The sequence below is a fragment of the Balaenoptera borealis genome, assembly GCF_965194805.1.
Source record: "Balaenoptera borealis genome assembly, chromosome: 2".
NCBI lineage: Eukaryota > Metazoa > Chordata > Mammalia > Artiodactyla > Balaenopteridae > Balaenoptera > Balaenoptera borealis.
Window position 1 is genome coordinate 102,322,000 of NC_138867.1, and position 17,362 is coordinate 102,339,361.

General features: G+C 36.1%; 1 long non-coding RNA gene across 1 annotated transcript; it reads right to left on the reverse strand.

The window, feature by feature from the left end:
- LOC309623453 lies at positions 1–15,689 on the reverse strand. The gene is made up of 2 exons (XR_014241393.1): positions 3,880–15,689; positions 1–3,832 (listed from the first exon to the last, which is right to left on the reverse strand). It is a non-coding gene; the product is annotated as an uncharacterized lncRNA (long non-coding RNA).
- Positions 15,690–17,362: the final 1,673 nt, after the last annotated feature.

The following is a 17,362-nucleotide window of genomic DNA, read 5'->3' on the forward strand; positions in this document are numbered from 1 at the left end:
CCCTTCCAATTTTTAATTGCATTAATATAATGTCATTGGAACATACAACACATAACATTGAACATTATTATATAACATATTATTCTGCCCTTATCCCCACCTTAGTTTTAGCCTTAGATTTGCAGTTAAGTATATTAAAGCTAAATTGCTGAAGTTTTCCCAGTTATGTTTTGTTTGGATGAAGTTCATTTTCTAGTACATTCCTCAAAAAAGGACTCATGGAAGGAATTATTTGAGCTCTTGATATTTAAATATTTTTTCTGTAGTTTTCATACTTTAAAAATTTTTCTGTGGTTTTCATTATTAAACATTATGACTGGATCTTGGTATTGTGGCTTTCTGAACAAAGATCCTGCCCCTCTTCCTTGTGGCAGCTACACTTTCATTGCATCCGTGGTGAATCTTGTTTGGAAGAGTTTCTTGCTCCTTCCCAAGTTAGGAGATCTGGATGAAGGATGGCTTCGTGACCTTTCCCAGGGATACAGAGTTGTTTTTGTTTTTTGTTTTCCCTTGTACACTTCCAAACCACAGTGAGTCTTTGTACCTGTGTCCTGGCTAATTGTTTGATGACCTTACCGTGGCTTAAGGCTTTTTTCTTAGTAGGGAAGAAGGATCCTGGTGGGTATTTGTGTCCTTCCTGTAACAGTAACCTCTCCTCTTTCAGGTCTGCACCATCAAGGAAAGTTTTCTCTTATCTTTGCTCTGTCCCCCATCTTTCTCCTGAGTGCCCAGTGAAGGCCCATGGAACTCCCATACCCTTTTGAGTACTTGACAGCCCTAAATAATTCTACTATATTTTCCTCTAGTACTTGTATAGGTTTATGTTTACCTTTAGGCCTTAATCTTTCTGGAATTTACCCCAATTGGCAAACTGCTTAAACCAATTAGTTACAATGAATCTGCATTTCTCAGCCTCTCCTGAAGTTAGGTTGGTGTCATGTGACAAGAATTACTTATTGGAATATGGGTGAAAAGTATGTAAACCACTTCCAGGTCTGGCCCATGAAATCCTCTTCTCTCCTCCACCCTTCTTTTGTCCCTCAGCTGGGTGTCAGTTCCCAGGGAGACAGTAGAGGACCCCGTTTTTAAGATGAAGAAAGAACCATCAATGTGGGAACGTCAATCACTGTGAAAACCATAGTTATCCACCTTTTCCTCCACTTAAGCCAACTGGACTTAAGTTATCATCAAACAAGCATCTATTGTGTAAAACCACTGAGAATTTGGGCTTTTTGTTTGTTTGTTTGTTTTTTGATAGTACAAGGTATTACTCTGATGCAGAAATTGTTGCTAGAAGAAGGATGCTACTGTAACAAAAATCCAAAATTCTTGGCATTGGTCCACCATACAGTCAAGATGGAAACTAATATCCAGGGCTATAAAACTGGAGATTTCTGCATGCAGTAACAAAACAATATTTTAAATGGTCATTTACAATTACTTGGAAGGTGGACCACATGCTTACTGACATCATAGTACGGAGAGAGGCTGGAGAATGGAATGTTGGTAGTGAATGTTGATTGTTACTACCTGCATTTATCAAAGTGATACAAAAAACAAGAAGTGGGATGTAGCAAAAACTTGTTAGTTTGAAAGCAGAAAAAAAGAAAAAAAAGTAAAAGGATGAGAAAGCCATGGCTTCTAGCCCCAAATAATAAGAGATTATGGACAAATGCCCACTAAGACTTCTGGCTCCACACAGTTCTAAGTAAGGGTGTGGCATTTCCTCCTAAACATGATGACTTTAAGCCATGTTGGCAAATGAGGGAAAAAATAAGGCAGGCTTGAGAATTATATTTAGGAAAGACCTTTGGGGGTGCTATCAGCATATGTGACTGAATAGATACCTTTCCCTCAAAAACAGTAATCTGCTTTTTTTGTAATACCAAAGAAATTGCAAGACTGGATTTCAATAGCCTTCAAATGTTCTATCATTACTAGTATTTTGGGGCTCCCAAACTTGCTCAGGAAAGAAATGGGTTGCAAAAACTGTAAAGGCCCCCAGTGAGGGCAAGATCCCCATCATTTGTATCAAATGTAATAATGGACCAAAAAACCTCCAAAAAGGTAGATCCAGAGCTTTGAAGAACATTGAATAAGTAGTTTCTTCCAGATAGAAAAACTGAAATCAGGAAAATGTCCCACTGCCAGATAAGAGGGACCTCAAAACACCTGCCAGAAGGATGTCATAACTACTATAGACCATCGCCTTCTGTGTGTCTCCCATGTTCCCTTTACCAGATGGCAGTTTTTATTACAACTGTCCTGTCCTTGCTTCACCACGATAAATTGGGCCTGCTGGCAGTAGAGAGATTTCTATAACATCTGTTGCTGGTGCAAGTGTCACTGGAACCTCAAGTGGCCATATCCGGAACTGGTGGAAAGAACCATGCATTATTCAGAGATCCTGGGCATTGAGCTGGTTGCAATAACTGGATGGAATTTTGGCTTGTCTCACTTAGGGAAGGAGGGAATGTGCTCTATGTGGTAGGGCACCTGGTAACCAGAAGGACATACTATGTTAGAAATTGGCTATAAGGTGTTCACTTAATCTATTTCTTCTTTTACTTAGGTAACCAAATATGGCTAAAAGTGATTACATGATTTTCACATGCCCCACAGAACTTTCCAGGCAATCTCCACGTTTCTTTCTTTGTTTCCCAGCTAGATGTTGACATCTTGGGCAACCTTGCAAGATAGATTTTGAAGATGGTGAAATTTCTATCAGCCAGGGTTCCTGCATGGTGGCATGGAACAGATCCCCACAACCCTACCCAGCCACCTGTTGAACTTCACATGAGTAAGAAATAAGTATTTGGTTATGTCACTGAGATTTAGAGTGTTATCTGTTACTGCAGCTAATAAGTATATGATATGTTGTTGGGATCTAACTATTCTAGTTTTTCTGAAATTAATATGGTTTTAGTGCTATTTTTGAGTAGTTGGGTCATCCCTTCTCTACTGATTTGAAATGTCACCATATAAGCACAGCATTGTTCCTAGGCTCTCTCTCTTTTCTGCTTATCTGTTTCTCTGATCAGATATTACATTTTAAATTATTATAGCTTTGTATTTTCCTTAGATACCCAGTAGCCCTGTTTACGCATAATTTTTTTTCTCAGAATTTTCTTGGCAAGTCTTTTGTCTTTTCTTTAGAAACAAATTTTAAAATCAGCTTCTAAGTTTTATTTTAAAAAATTGTCTTGGGATATTAATTCTGATTATTCTTAGAATTTTTTTGTAACCTGGGAGGTATTTGTGTTTCAAACATGTTCTTATTGTTGTTCTCTAGTTGTATAAAATGATGGGTCTGCTTCCATGGATGGGCCTAAAATATAGAACTGTAGAAGAAATGATATGAACAGGAGCAAGTTCAGTAGTCTAAGTATGACATCATCATGCAGAAATTAAGTAGCCTTAAGTTGAATACTGGAATGTTGTTTGTACTTTGAACATGTGTTTCTCCTCAAGGGAAAACTTGTTTTGAAAGAAAGTCATTCTCCATGCTGTCTTCAGGATATAATTGAAAGGATGTTTTTCAGTAAAGACAGCCAAAACTTAGAGAGTCAATGAATGGCGGAGGATTATTTGTGTTTATTTTTAAACTAAACATGGTATGAATATTCAGTGTTTAACGTAGCTCTCTCTGTAATGGACGGGAGTTCGTAGTCTTCACATATACCAACAACAACCAGTTTAACTTAGGTCTAAAATAGGTGTGAACTAGTTCTGATTTTGTTTTTGGTTTTTTTTGAATCATAGGTACCACCTGTGATAAAGGAGAGGTTTGCAAGCCCTATCAAATTTTTAAGGCCTGTAATGCTATAATTGCCTTATCAATGCTTAGAATTTTTTTACTTTAGTGAGTTCTATAATTACATTACTAATGCTTAGAATTTTCTTACTTTAGTGCTTGAATTTATATTCTCCGCTTTGATATCTGCAAGGCTCCCTCCCTCAGTTTTGCAGGTCTCTGTTCAAATGTCAGCTTATTAGGGAGAGCTTCTCTGATTTCCCTTAGAAACCAACGATTATTCCTTCCTCTTTGCTTGGTTTTTCTTCTGTGACATTCATAGAAGTGCATGGTAGTGCTCAGTTAAATATTTGCTTTTAAAATACATATTCTATAAATATTTGAATAAATATTATTATTGAATAACTAATCATGGATATATACAAGTTTTTTCAGCATATCAATGACTCATATAGTTGAATACCTGAAGCTGCTAGTTAGGAGGCTATTAGAATAATCCAGGTAAGAGATAGAATGGCTTGGGCTTGGATGGTAGCAGTGGAGATGAGAATGGGAGAGAAGGTAATGTTTGATTATAGAGGAGAAAGTATGAATTAATGCTGGAGAAAAAGTATGAAAATAATTGAAATAAGAAACAGTATGATTACTAGGCAGCATTAGAAGCCCATTTGAAGTTTACTGTAATTAATTTAAAATGAAAACAATTAGCACAGCCATTTGTATTTTCATTTTCTATGACCTATTTTTTGACCATATTTATTTGGGGTTCTTAGTCTTTTTGCTACTGGTTTGTAGGAGTTCTTCGTATGTTAGTGAAATAAGCCCTGTGCCTACCATGATTTGCAAAGAATTTCCATTTTGTCATTTGTCTTTTGACTTTGATTTTTTTTTCCAAATAAGGTATTTGATTTTGTTCATGTGATAAATGATATCTAATTTTTAACCTCCTAACTGGTTATTGTTGGTATATATGAAGGCTAAAACTTTCTCAGCTACCTTACAAAACTCTCACTGTTTTTTTAATAGTTACTCCACTGTTTCTCCTCCATCTTCCCAGGTTCAGAATTATACCTTCTTCAGATAATGATCATTTTACTTGCTCCTAATTTTTGTAACTCTATTTCTCTTACCTAAGTAGAATGGCTAGTACCTCCAATACAACATAAAATAATAACACTGAAAGTGGACCTCTTTGTCTATTCCTGACATTAATGGAAATGCTTTTAGTGCTTTCACTTAAGCATGAAGTTGACTTTTAGATTTAGAAAGATATGTTTTATGAAGTTATGATCTATTCCTCTTATTAAAACATATTTTTTTTTAAATCAAGAATGGATGTTGAGTTTTAACACATGCCTTTTAAGCATTTTTGAAAGTTACTATGTGATTTTTCTCTTTTGTTCTTTAAAGATTTAGTGGAATAATTCTAAAAAAACCATTTCTGCCTGGTGTATTTCTCTATTTTTTCTATATTAATTTATCTATTTAGATTTTCACCTGAACTCAATTTTATATTTTTCTTAAAAAGTAACCTTTTCAGGAATTACCTGGCGGTCCAGTGGTTAGGACTCAGTGCTGTCACTGCAGGGCCCTGGCTTCCATCTCTGGCTGGGGAACTAAGATCTGCAAGCCACACAGTGTGGCACCCACAAAAAAAAAAAAGTAACCATTTCATCCATGATATATATTTTATTTGCAGAGCTAAACAATGTAATCTCTTGATTTTTAAAATTACCTCTACAAATTTGGGTGAGTTCAGTCTTTTATTTTGTGTATTTATGTTTTATACTTTTTTCTAGATTAGTTAATGGTTTACCTAAGTAAGGTATTCAGTTTTTTCTTTGTGTGGTCTTTTAGCCGTATACCAAAGATTCTGATACATTGTGATTTCTAGGCTACTTGTTTTCTCTTTTCCTACCTTTTTCCAATTGCATTTCAGATGTTTTTCCTATTTTCCTTCTCTGCTATTTTGGAATTTCTTTTGGTAATTACCCTTTAAAATTTAAAGTGAATATTTTTAAAAATTAAAATTAACCTCAGTAACTCTACCAGCCTACTAAACAATACATAAGCTTCCTAACTCTTCGATCACTTTTTTATCTTGCATGCATTTGTGTCAAAAATTTCAGTTCTGCCTTTTAACTTTATCTCCAAATTAGATATTATCATTATTGTTTTATACAGTTAATGTTTATATAGATTTACTCACATGTTTACCAATTTCTTTGTTGACCAATTTTTTTTTTTTTGTCTTTGACCTTCTTTCTGGTATCATTTTCCTGCTTTCCTAGGTACACGTTTTTCAACATTGTATAGTGAAGATCGGTTAGTGGTAAGCCCTCTTAGTTTTTGTCTATTAGAATAATGTCTTTATTTCAGTCTCATTCTCAACTGACATTCTAGCAGGGTAACTAATCTTGGTTAATAATTATTTTCTTCATTAGTATGAAAATATCTCATTGTTTTCTGACTTTGTTTCTATTGAGAAGTCAGCTGTCAGTTACATTGTCATTCTTTCTAGGCAACTTTCGTGTGTGTCAATGATTCTTGTATAATATGAAATATTTGAATTTTTTTAATAGAGGCTATCTTTATCATTGTAATCGTATATATACACAGACATACTTAATACTCTATTGCTTTAGAACATGGGTCATTAAACACTTTCTGTAACAAGTGAGAGAGTAAATATTCTAGGCCTTGCAGCCCATAAAGTCTCTGGTGGCCACTTGACTCTGGTGTTGTAGCACAAAAGCAGCCATAGATAATATGTGAACAAGTGGGTGTGGCTGTATTTCACTAAACTGTATCTACAAAAACAGGTGGTGTATTTGATTTAGCCAATTGTCCATATTTGTTGACTTGCTTTAGACAGTATATTCTGAATAATGATTAAATTAAATTGTTCTTCTTCCTTTCAGCATTCTTTCCTCCATTACTGACTATTAGTCAGTGATATTATCTTTCTTAGGGTTTATCTTTATACTAATAAATCTAAGAATAGGCAGATGGATATATTTATCTGATTTCAATTACATATTTTGACCCAGCTATAAAAATATGAAAAACTAGCAAATTTTTCTTTGCTTTTTCTTCCCTTCTCACTGTTTGTTATTTATACCATTTCTACCTTATGAAGGTTTATAGAATTTACATTCTGTTCTATCACCCTAATCTTTGTTGGTTACTTGACTTGTTGAAGGTCACACAGCCAGTAAGTGGTGAAGCTAAGATGTGAACTGAATAGCCTGTGTTGTTAACGACTACATCATGCTGCCATATTTTTTGGAAGATTGGATAATCTTGGTAATAAAATTAACAAAGATTATATTATGGGGAGTGGGAGGAGCTGAATCATCTATAAATGTGAATGGGAAAATGTCAAATAATACTACAAACCAACTTCTCTATATTTTTTAGTGTTGTTCAGTATTACCATGGTTAATTAAATGATAGGAACTGAATTTGACTAAATGCATCATTCCAGTAAGACCAATAAAAAATCTTTTTTCATCCCATGAAAACCCCAAGAGATTCATTAATCTGTCCATTTCTAAACAAAGCACTTAAAAAATCTAGAAATAGAAGTTTAATTTCTTAATGTGAAAATGGGTATCTTAGACTAATAGCCAATATTACATTTAATGGAGAAATATTGGAAGTTAGAAACGTAACAAGGATGGCTGTCATAATACTATTATTACATTTTCACTTCACATTGTTTTAGAAAGTTGAAGCCAGTGTAGTTAGAAATAAAAGAAATACAATAGGTATAGCTAACAGGAAAGGAAGAAATAAAATTAACATTGTTTCTGCCTCTGCCTCATTTATAGTGGAATTTCCCATTCATTTTATTCCAATTTTATTGTGGTTACAGTAAGGGTGTTTTTTGTTTGTTTTTTCTCCTCATCTTCATGTAAGGTATCCAAGGTCCCTCACCCCTTTCTCCAGGAGGACCCACAAGTATTCAGGACTGTTGAATGACAGGTTACCTGTAGGTAAAAAATCAGAGAAACTTTCATTCTGCTCCCCGAAACTCTGAAAGTTCTAATCCTTCCTCTTTCTAACCATCTTCCTCATCAGGTTGAATTCCCACTCTACCTTTCTTTTTCTTTTTCCAGTTCCAGTTTTATTTGTTCTTTTGAAGCCAGAGAAAACAGTCCTACAAGTACGCCTATAAGAACGATCTGGAGATTGGTTCAAGATGGAGTAGAAGGACATGCGCTCACTCCCTCTTGCGAGAACACTGGAATCAGAACTAACTGCTGAACAATCATTGACAGGAAGACACTGGAACTCACCAAAAAAGATACCCCACATCCAAAGACAAAGGAAAAGCCACGATGAGCTGGTAGGTGGGGTGCAATCACAATAAAATTAAATCCCATAATCGCTGGGTGGGTGACTCACAAACAGGAGAACAGTTATACCACAGAAGTCCACCAACTGGAGTGAAGGTTCTGAGCCCCACCTCAGGCTTCCCAACCTGGGAGTCCAGCAACAGGAGGAGGAATTCCCAGAGAATCAGACTTTGAAGGCTAGTGGGAATTGACTGCAGGACTTTGACAGGACTGGGGGAAACAGAGACTCCACTCTTGGAGGGCACACACAAAGTAGTGTGCGCGTCAGGACCCAGGGGGAAGGAGCAGTGACCCCATAGGAGACTGAACCAGACCTACCTGCTAGTGTTGGAGGGTCTCCTGCAGAGACGGGGGGTGTCTTTGGCTCACTGCGGGGACAAAGACACTGGCAGCGGAAGTTCTGGGAAGTACTCCTTGGTGTGAGCCCTCCCAAAGACCACCATTAGCCCCACCAAAGAGCTGGGTAGTCTCCATTGCTGGGTCGCCTCAGGCCACACAACCAACAAGGAGGGAACTCAGCCCCAACCATCAGCAGATAAGTGGATTAAAGTCTGACTGAACTCTGCCCACCAGAGCAACACCCAGCTCTACCTACCACCAGTCCCTCCCATCAGGAAGCTCGCACAAGCCTCTTAGATAGCCTCATCCACCAGAGGGCAGACAGCAGAAGAAAGAAGAATGACAATCCTGCAGCCTATGGAACAAAAACCACATTCACAGAAAGATAGACAAAATAAAAAGACAGAGAACTATGTACCAGATGAAGGAACAAGATAAAACCCCAGAAAAACAACTAAATGAAGTGGAAATAGGCAACCTCTAGAAAAAGAATTCAGAATAATAGTGAAGATGATCCAGGACCTCGGAAAAAGAATGGAGCCAAAGATCGAGATGATGCAAGAAATGTTTAACAAAGATCTAGAAGAATTAAAGAACAAACGCCTAGAAATAAAGAACAAACAAACAGAGATGAGCAATACAATAACTGAAATGAAAAATACACTAGAAGGAATCAATAGCAGAATATATGAGGCAGAAGAATGGATAAGTGACCTGGAAGACAGAATGGTGGAATTCACTGCCATGGAACAGAATAAAGAAAAAAGAATAAAAAGAAACGAAGACAGCCTAAGAGATCTCTGAGACAACATTAAACGCACCAACATTCGCATTATAGGGGTCCCAGAAGGAGAAGAGAGAAAGAAAAGATGTGAGAAAATATTTGAAGAGATTATAGTCAAAAACTTCCCTAACATGGGAAAGGAAATAGCCACCCAAGTCCAGGAAGTTCAGATAGTCCCAGGCAGGACAAACCCAAGGAGAAACATGCCAAGACACATAGTAATCAAATTGACAAAAATTAAAGACAAAGAAAAATTATTAAAAGCAACAAAGGAAAAATGACAAATAACATACAACGGAATTCCCATAAGGTTAACAGCTGATTTCTCAGCAGAAACTCTGCAAGCCAGAAGGGAGTGGCACGATATATTTAAAGTGATGAAAGGGAAGAAACTACAGCCAAGATTACTCTACCCAGTAAGGATCTCATTCAGATTCGACAGAGAAATCAAAAGCTTTACAGAGAAGCAAAAGCTAAGAGAATTCAGCACCACCAAATCAGCTCCACAACAAATGCTAAACGAACTTCTCTAAGTGGGAAACACAAGAGAAGAAAAGGACCTACAAAAACAAACCCAAAACAATTAAGAAAATGGTAATACGAACATACATATTGATAATTACCTTAAATGTGAATGGATTAAATGCTCCAACCAAAAGACACAGGCTTGCTGAATGGATACAAAAACAATATCCACATATATGCTGTCTACAAGAGAACCACTTCAGACCTAGGGACACATACAGACTGAAAATGAGGGGATGGAAAAAGATATTCCATGCAAATGGAAATCAAAAGAAAGCTGGAGTAGCAATACTCATATCAGATAAAATAGACTTTAAAATAAAGAATGCTATAAGAGACAAAGAAGGACACTACATAATGATCAAGGGATCAATTCAAGAAGAAGATATAACAATTATAAACATACATGCACCCAACATAGGAGCACCTCAATACATAAGGCAACTGCTAACAGCTAGAAAAGAGGAAATCAACAGTACCACAGTAATAGTGGGGGACTTTAACACCTCACTTACACCAATGGATAGATCATCCAGATAGAAAATTAATAAGGAAACACAAGCTTTAAATGACACAATAGACCAGATAGATTTAATTGATATTTATGGGACATTCCATCTGCAAACAGCAGATTACACTTTCTTCTCAAGTGCACACAGAACATTCTGCAAGATAGATCACATCTTGGGTCACAAATCAAGCCCCGGTAAATTTAAGAAAATTGAAATTGTATCAAGCATCTTTTCTGACCACAACGCTGTGAGATGAGAAATCAATTGCAGGAAAAAAAATAGTAAAAAACACAAACACATGGAGGCTAAACAATATGCTACAAAATAACCAAGAGATCACTGAAGAAATCAAAGAGGAAATCAAAAAATACATAGAGACAAATAACAAAGAAAACACAGCAAACCAAAACCTATGGGATGTAGCAAAAGCAGTTCTAAGAGGGAAGTTTATAGCAGTACAGTCCTACCTCAAGAAACAAGAAAAATCTCAAGTAAACAATCTAACCTTACAGCTAAAGGAACTAGAGAAAGAAGAACAAAGAAAACCCAAAGTTAGTAGCAGGAAAGAAATCATACAGATCAGAGCAGAAATAAATGAAATACAAACAAAGAAAATAATAGTAAAGATCAATAAAACTAAAAGCTGGCTCTTTAAGAAGGTAAACAAAATTGGTAAACCTTAAGCCAGATTCATCAAGAAAAAGAGGGAGAGGACTCAAATCAATAAAATTAGAAACGAAAAAGGAGAAGTTACAATGGCAACTGCAGAAATACAAAGCATCATAAGAGACTACTACGAGCAACTCTATGCCAATAAAATGGACAACCTGGAAGAAATGGACAAATTCTTAGACAGGTATAACCTTCCAAGACTGAACCAGGAAGAAATAGAAAATATGAACAGACCACTCACAGGCACTGAAATTGAAACTGTGATTAAAAATCTTCCAACAAACAAAAGTCCAGGACCAGATGGTTTCACAGGTGAATTCTATCAAACATTTAGAGAAGAGCTAACACCTATCCTTCTCAAACTCTTCCAAAAAATTGCAGAGGAAGGAACACTCCCAAACTCGTTCTATGAGGCCACCATCACCCTGATACCAAAACCAGACAGAGATGCTACTAAAAAAGAAAATTACAGACCAATATCACTGATGAATATAGATGCAAAAATCCTCAACAAAATACTAGCAAACAGAATCCAACGAAACATTAAAAGGATCATACACTATAATAAAGTGGGATTTATCCCAGTGATGTAAGAATTCTTCAGTATATGTAAATCAATCAATGTGGTACATCATATTAGCAAATTGAAGAATAAAAACCATATGATCATCTCAATAGATGCAGAAAAAGCTTTTGACAAAATTCAACATCCATTTATGATAAAAACTCTCCAGAAAGTGGGTATAGAGGGAATCTACCTCAATATAATAAAGGCCATATATGGCAAACCCACAGCAAACATAATTCTCAATGGTGGAAAACTGAAACCATTTCCTCTAAGATCAGGAACAAGAAAAGGTTGCCCAATCTCACCACTATTATTCAACATAGCTTTGGAAGTCCTAGCCATGGCAATCAGAGAAGAAAAAGAAATAAAAGGAATACAAACTGGAAAAGAAGAAGTAAAACTGTCACTGTTTGCAGATGATATGATACTATACGTAGAGAATCCTAAAGATGCTACCAGAAGACTACTAGAGCTAATCAATGAATTTGGTAAAGTTGCAGGATACAAAATTAATGCACAGAAATCTCTTGCATTCCTATACACTAACAACAACAGATCAGAAAGAGAAATTAAGGAAACAATCCCATTCACCACTGCAACAAAAAGAATAAAATACCTAGGAATAAACCTACCTAAGGAGGTACCTGTACTCAGAAAACTATGAGACACTGATGAAAGAAATCAAAGATGACACAAACAGATGGAGAGATATACTATGTTTTTGGCTTGGAAGAATCAATATTGTGAAAATGACTATACTACCCAAAGCAATCTACAGATTCAATGCAATCCCTCTCAAATTACCAATGGCATTTTTTACAGAACCAGAACAAAAAATCTTAAAATTTGTATGGAGACACAAAAGACCCCAAATAGCCAAAGCAATCTTGAGGGAAAAAAATAGAGCTGGAAGAATCAGACTCCCTGACTTTAGACTATACTACAAAGCTACAGTAAACAAGACAATATGGTACTGGCACAGAAACAGAAATATAGATCAATGGAACAGGATAGAAAACCCAGAGATAAACTCATGCACCTATGGTCAACTAATCTATGACAAAGCAGACAAGGATATACAATCCAGAAGACAGTCTCTTCAATAAGCAATGCTGGGAAAACTGGACAGCTATATGTAAAAGAATGAAATTAGAACACTCCCTAACACCATACACAAAAATAAACTCAAAATGGATTAAAGACCTAAATGTAAGGCCAGACGCTGTTAAACTCTTAGAGGGAAACATAGGAAGAACACTCTTTGATGTAAATCACAGCAAGATCTTTTTTGACCCATCTCCTACAGTAATAGAAATAAAAACAAAAATAAACAAATGGGACCTAATGAAATTTAAAAGCTTTTGCACAGCAAAGGAAACTATAAAGACGAAAAGACAACTCTCAGAATGGGAGAAAATATTTGCAAATGAATCAACAGACAAAGGATTAATCTCCAAATTATATAAACAGCTCATGCAGCTCAATATTAAAAAAGCAAACAACCTAATCAAAAAATGGGCAGAATATCTAAATAGACATTTCTCCAAGGAAGACATACAGATGGCCAAGAGGCACATGAAGAGCTGCTCAATGAGCAGCTAATTATTAGAGAAATGCAAATCAAAACTACAATGAGGTATCACCTCACACCAGTTAGAATGGGCATCATTAGAAAATCTACAAACAACAAATGCTGGAGAGGGTGTGTAGAAAAGGGAACCCTCTTGCACTGTTGGTGGGAATGTAAATTGATACAGCCACTATGGAGAACAGTATGGAGGTTCCTTAAAAAACTAAAAATAGAATTACCATATGACCTAGCAATCCCACTACTGGGCATATACCCAGAGAAAACCTTAATTCAAAAAGACACTTGCACCCCACTGTTCATTGCAGCACTATTTACAATAGCCAGGTCATGGAAGCAGCCTAAATGCCCATCAACAAACGAATGGATAAAGAAGAAGTGATACATATATGCAATGGAATATTACTCAGCCGTTAAAATGAACGAAATTGGGTCATTTGTAGAGACATGGATGGACCTAGAGACTGTCATGCAGAGTGAAGTAAGTCAGAAAGAGAAAAACAAATATCATATATTAGCGCATATATGTGGAATCTAGAAAAATGGTACTGATGAACTGGTTTGCAAGGCAGAAATAGAGACACAGATGTAGAGAACAAACGTATAGGCACCATGGGGGGAAAACAGGGGGAGGTGGGTGGTGTGATGAACTGGGAGATTGGGATTGACATATATACACTAATATGTATAAAATAGATAATCAGAACCTGCTGTATAAAAAAATAAATAAAATTCAGAAAAAGAAAAACCTTTGAGTGACTGATTGTTTGCTGATTTTCAGAAGTGTTTTGTGTGTGTTTTATGGGGGAAAGAGAAGGAACTCTTACATAAATCTCTGTAATTCATTAAAAAAAAATAAAAAAGAAAGAAAAGAAAAGAACTCATCTGGCACTTCAGGGGTAAGTTTTTTTGGAATCTTTGTTCCTGAGTGAATATGAACTGGGAGTAGAGAAATGACAAATTGAGGATAAGTGAGAAAGAAAAGAGAGTAAGAAATACCCTGAAAACAACAAAATAAACACTAAGACCTAGCCCTGCTATATTTGCAAATAGGAGTCTATACATAGTATATAGGGTTCTTTGGCAAGCACTCAGTAAATAATAGCTATTAGTTCTTGAGAAACTCATCTGGCTGCCAGTTAATCCTTTATAACCATTATCAGTCTTTTAGTCACTTTGCTGATAATTAAAATTTTAGGGAGAAAGTCTCCTTTAATTCATCGAGCTTGGGACCTGGAGCTGTGTCCTGCTTGGTGTAGGATACCGTCATTAACAATGCAGTATGGGAGAAGTATTCCCCCAAAAGGAAATCAGGGTGCTAATTTCTTTTAAATAGTAGGAAGACATGGTGTTAGCCAAGAAAGAGTAGCTGTCCACTACAAGTCTAGTAAGAGAGCAAGAATATATGTGAATCTATAAAAAAAAACAAACACCTTAATAGAGAAGTGAAGTCCCTGTGTGTACCCCAGGAAGTACTTAACTCCTGGAGAGACAAGAGGGGTAAGGAGAATAGTCAATTGTCTAGTTTGGCCAGAGAAGACAATGCACAAAAGTAGTAGATATGAAACCAATAAAGTGGAGAATTAGGGTGAGATAAAGGTAGGCCTTGAATGTCATTTAAAGTTCTTGAAATTTAGTTTACAGGAAATTGAGAAACCAAATTTAAAATTGAAAAATTTGAGGAAGGAGAAAGCTATGTACTTGTGTAGAGATTTGAAGCAAGTAATATAACCTCCTTGCCAAGTGTCCTTAGCTTTTCTGTATTTCCAGTAACTATCCTCTTTGAAAATGTTCTAAGTCAAAGTTTTCCCATGATATTTCAAGTCAACAGATCACTTGTGTAAGGTTAAAATTACCTTTGACATTAAGGGGAGAAAAATATACACGCACATGAGAAAAACAGCTCCAAAAACAACATTTTGGCCTTTCTTGTGAAAGAGCACAGCACCTTGAATGTCTTTTATAAGGTTCCAAAACTATCTCAAATTACTAAAAGAAAAAGAAAAAAAAGATCAGTTATCAAGTTTCATGTTAAATGTTATTTAATAAAGTGCATTAATGAAAGAAACAAACAGTTCAATTCAAATGAAAAAGCAGGGCTTCCTTGGTGGCGCAGTGGTTGAGAATCTGCCTGCCAATGCAGGGTACATGGGTTCGAGCCCTGGTCTGGGAAGATGCCGCATGCCGTGGAGCGACTGGGCCCGTGAGCCACAATTACTGAGCCTGCGCGTCTGGAGCCTGTGCTCCGCAACAAGAGAGGCCGCGATAATGAGAGGCCCGCGCACCGCGATGAAGAGTGGCCCCCACTTGCCGCAGCTAGAGAGAGGCCTCGCACAGGGGCGAAGACCCAACACAGCCGTGGATAAATAAATAAATTAATTAAAAAAAAAAAAAGCATATATACCATTATGGAATACTCACTGTTCTTTTTTTAAGAAAATCACTTATTTTGACCTAAATGAGAAGGAAATCCAAAAAAGAGGGGATATATGTGTGTGTGTATATATATATATATATATATATATATATATATATATATATATATATATATATATATATATATTTTATATATATATATAATATATATATATACATACATATATATATATATATAGCTCATTCACTTTGCTGTACAGTATAAACTAACACAATATTGTAAAGCAACTGTACTCCAATAAAATTTTTTTAAAAAGAAGGAATAAGTAAAAAAAAAAGTTTAAAAAAAATTTAAAAATCACCTATTTTGAAAATTTGATAATGGATCTAGCAGTGATCAATAATGGCTGCTAAAATGAGTAGGTGAAAATCTGATGGGAACTTCTATATTGGATGGATCAGACTGACAACACTGAACCCACTAGTCATTCTTAACATCACCAAAAGATAGATGGTAGAGACATCCTGGGCTTCCTCATATGATGCAGTTATGAAGGACACACCACCATGTATCATGTCTTCTTGCTCCCCCAATTCAAACCTAACCTACATCTGGTCAAGCCTCTAGATTTGACTTTTCATAGGAAATACAAGGAACAGAAGAATGTATTAAGTGACACCACCAGGATACAGTCTGCAAAATCTAGAATGTGGAAAATTCTATGAGACAGTAGGTATTCTATAAAAATACCTATTTTTTCACACACATTAAGAGCAAGATAAAGAATGATAAAAGGGAAATATATATATTTTAAAGAGACTTAAAACACGTAATAACCAAGCCAATGTGTGGTTCTTGTTTGCTCCTGAATCAAATAAAAGAAAAGTAAAAAAATTATGAGATGGTGAAATTTGAATGCTAACTAGATATCTGATGATATTAAGGAACTGTTACCTTAGTAATTACTGCAGGGAAATGAAAATTATTTATTGATGACAACTAACTTAAAGGATTTCAGTGGAACCAGGATGGAAGTATTGATTTTGAGTGAAGATCTAAAATACTCTGATAGGGCAAAGTCTAACTCTTAGATTTTTTTCTAAGTACATTCAAGTGAGACCAATGTTTGAGGTTAAAGCACTGTTATTGGCCTCTTGTTGATCATTAAGAGAGGACCCCCTGTTGCTAAATTGTGAAATCCTGTACATGATGAGAGAGAAGAGGAGAATGTCATTTTTTTCCATATCTCTAATACTCAAAAGTATTCCTTTTAGAAAATTGGGGAGAAGGGGGCAGGAAATAAGGTTATGTGTGCCTAGCTCCTGATAAACCTTCTCAAACTCTGAAAGAGTAACAGAATAACTCCCTGCGGATGAAAAGGCAACTCTGGTCAGCCTAGGCCTTGGAGAATATCTTGACTTTGTAGGTCACTTTCCAGAGAGCTAGTTGCCTAAATTAGTGAAGAGGTTGCACCATGTATGTTTTCCATCCCATTCCTCTGACCTCATCCTCATCTGCAAAGCAAATTTAACCCAGTTGCTGATGCTCTTGGACTCAGGTTCAGAAATATCTGGGATGAGTTGTCATACCTGTGCACCACTCCTGCCTCACCCCAGCATCAACCCCATGTAAATTTTTCTACACTGTGGATTAAAAAGAACGGTGAAAACACTAAGATAATATTGGGAGAGGGATGGGTATAGCTGACTACTTATTACTGTCACCCAAGCCTCTCATTACAGCTGCAGTTCTTCCAGAACACTAATATTTTGCTGTGCTTTTCTCTGAGGTTTTCATTCCCCACTTTCCCTGCCATTGAATTATACCTACTCTACAGGGACTGTAAATGTGTTAGAAGCATAATGCAACTAACAGAAATAAA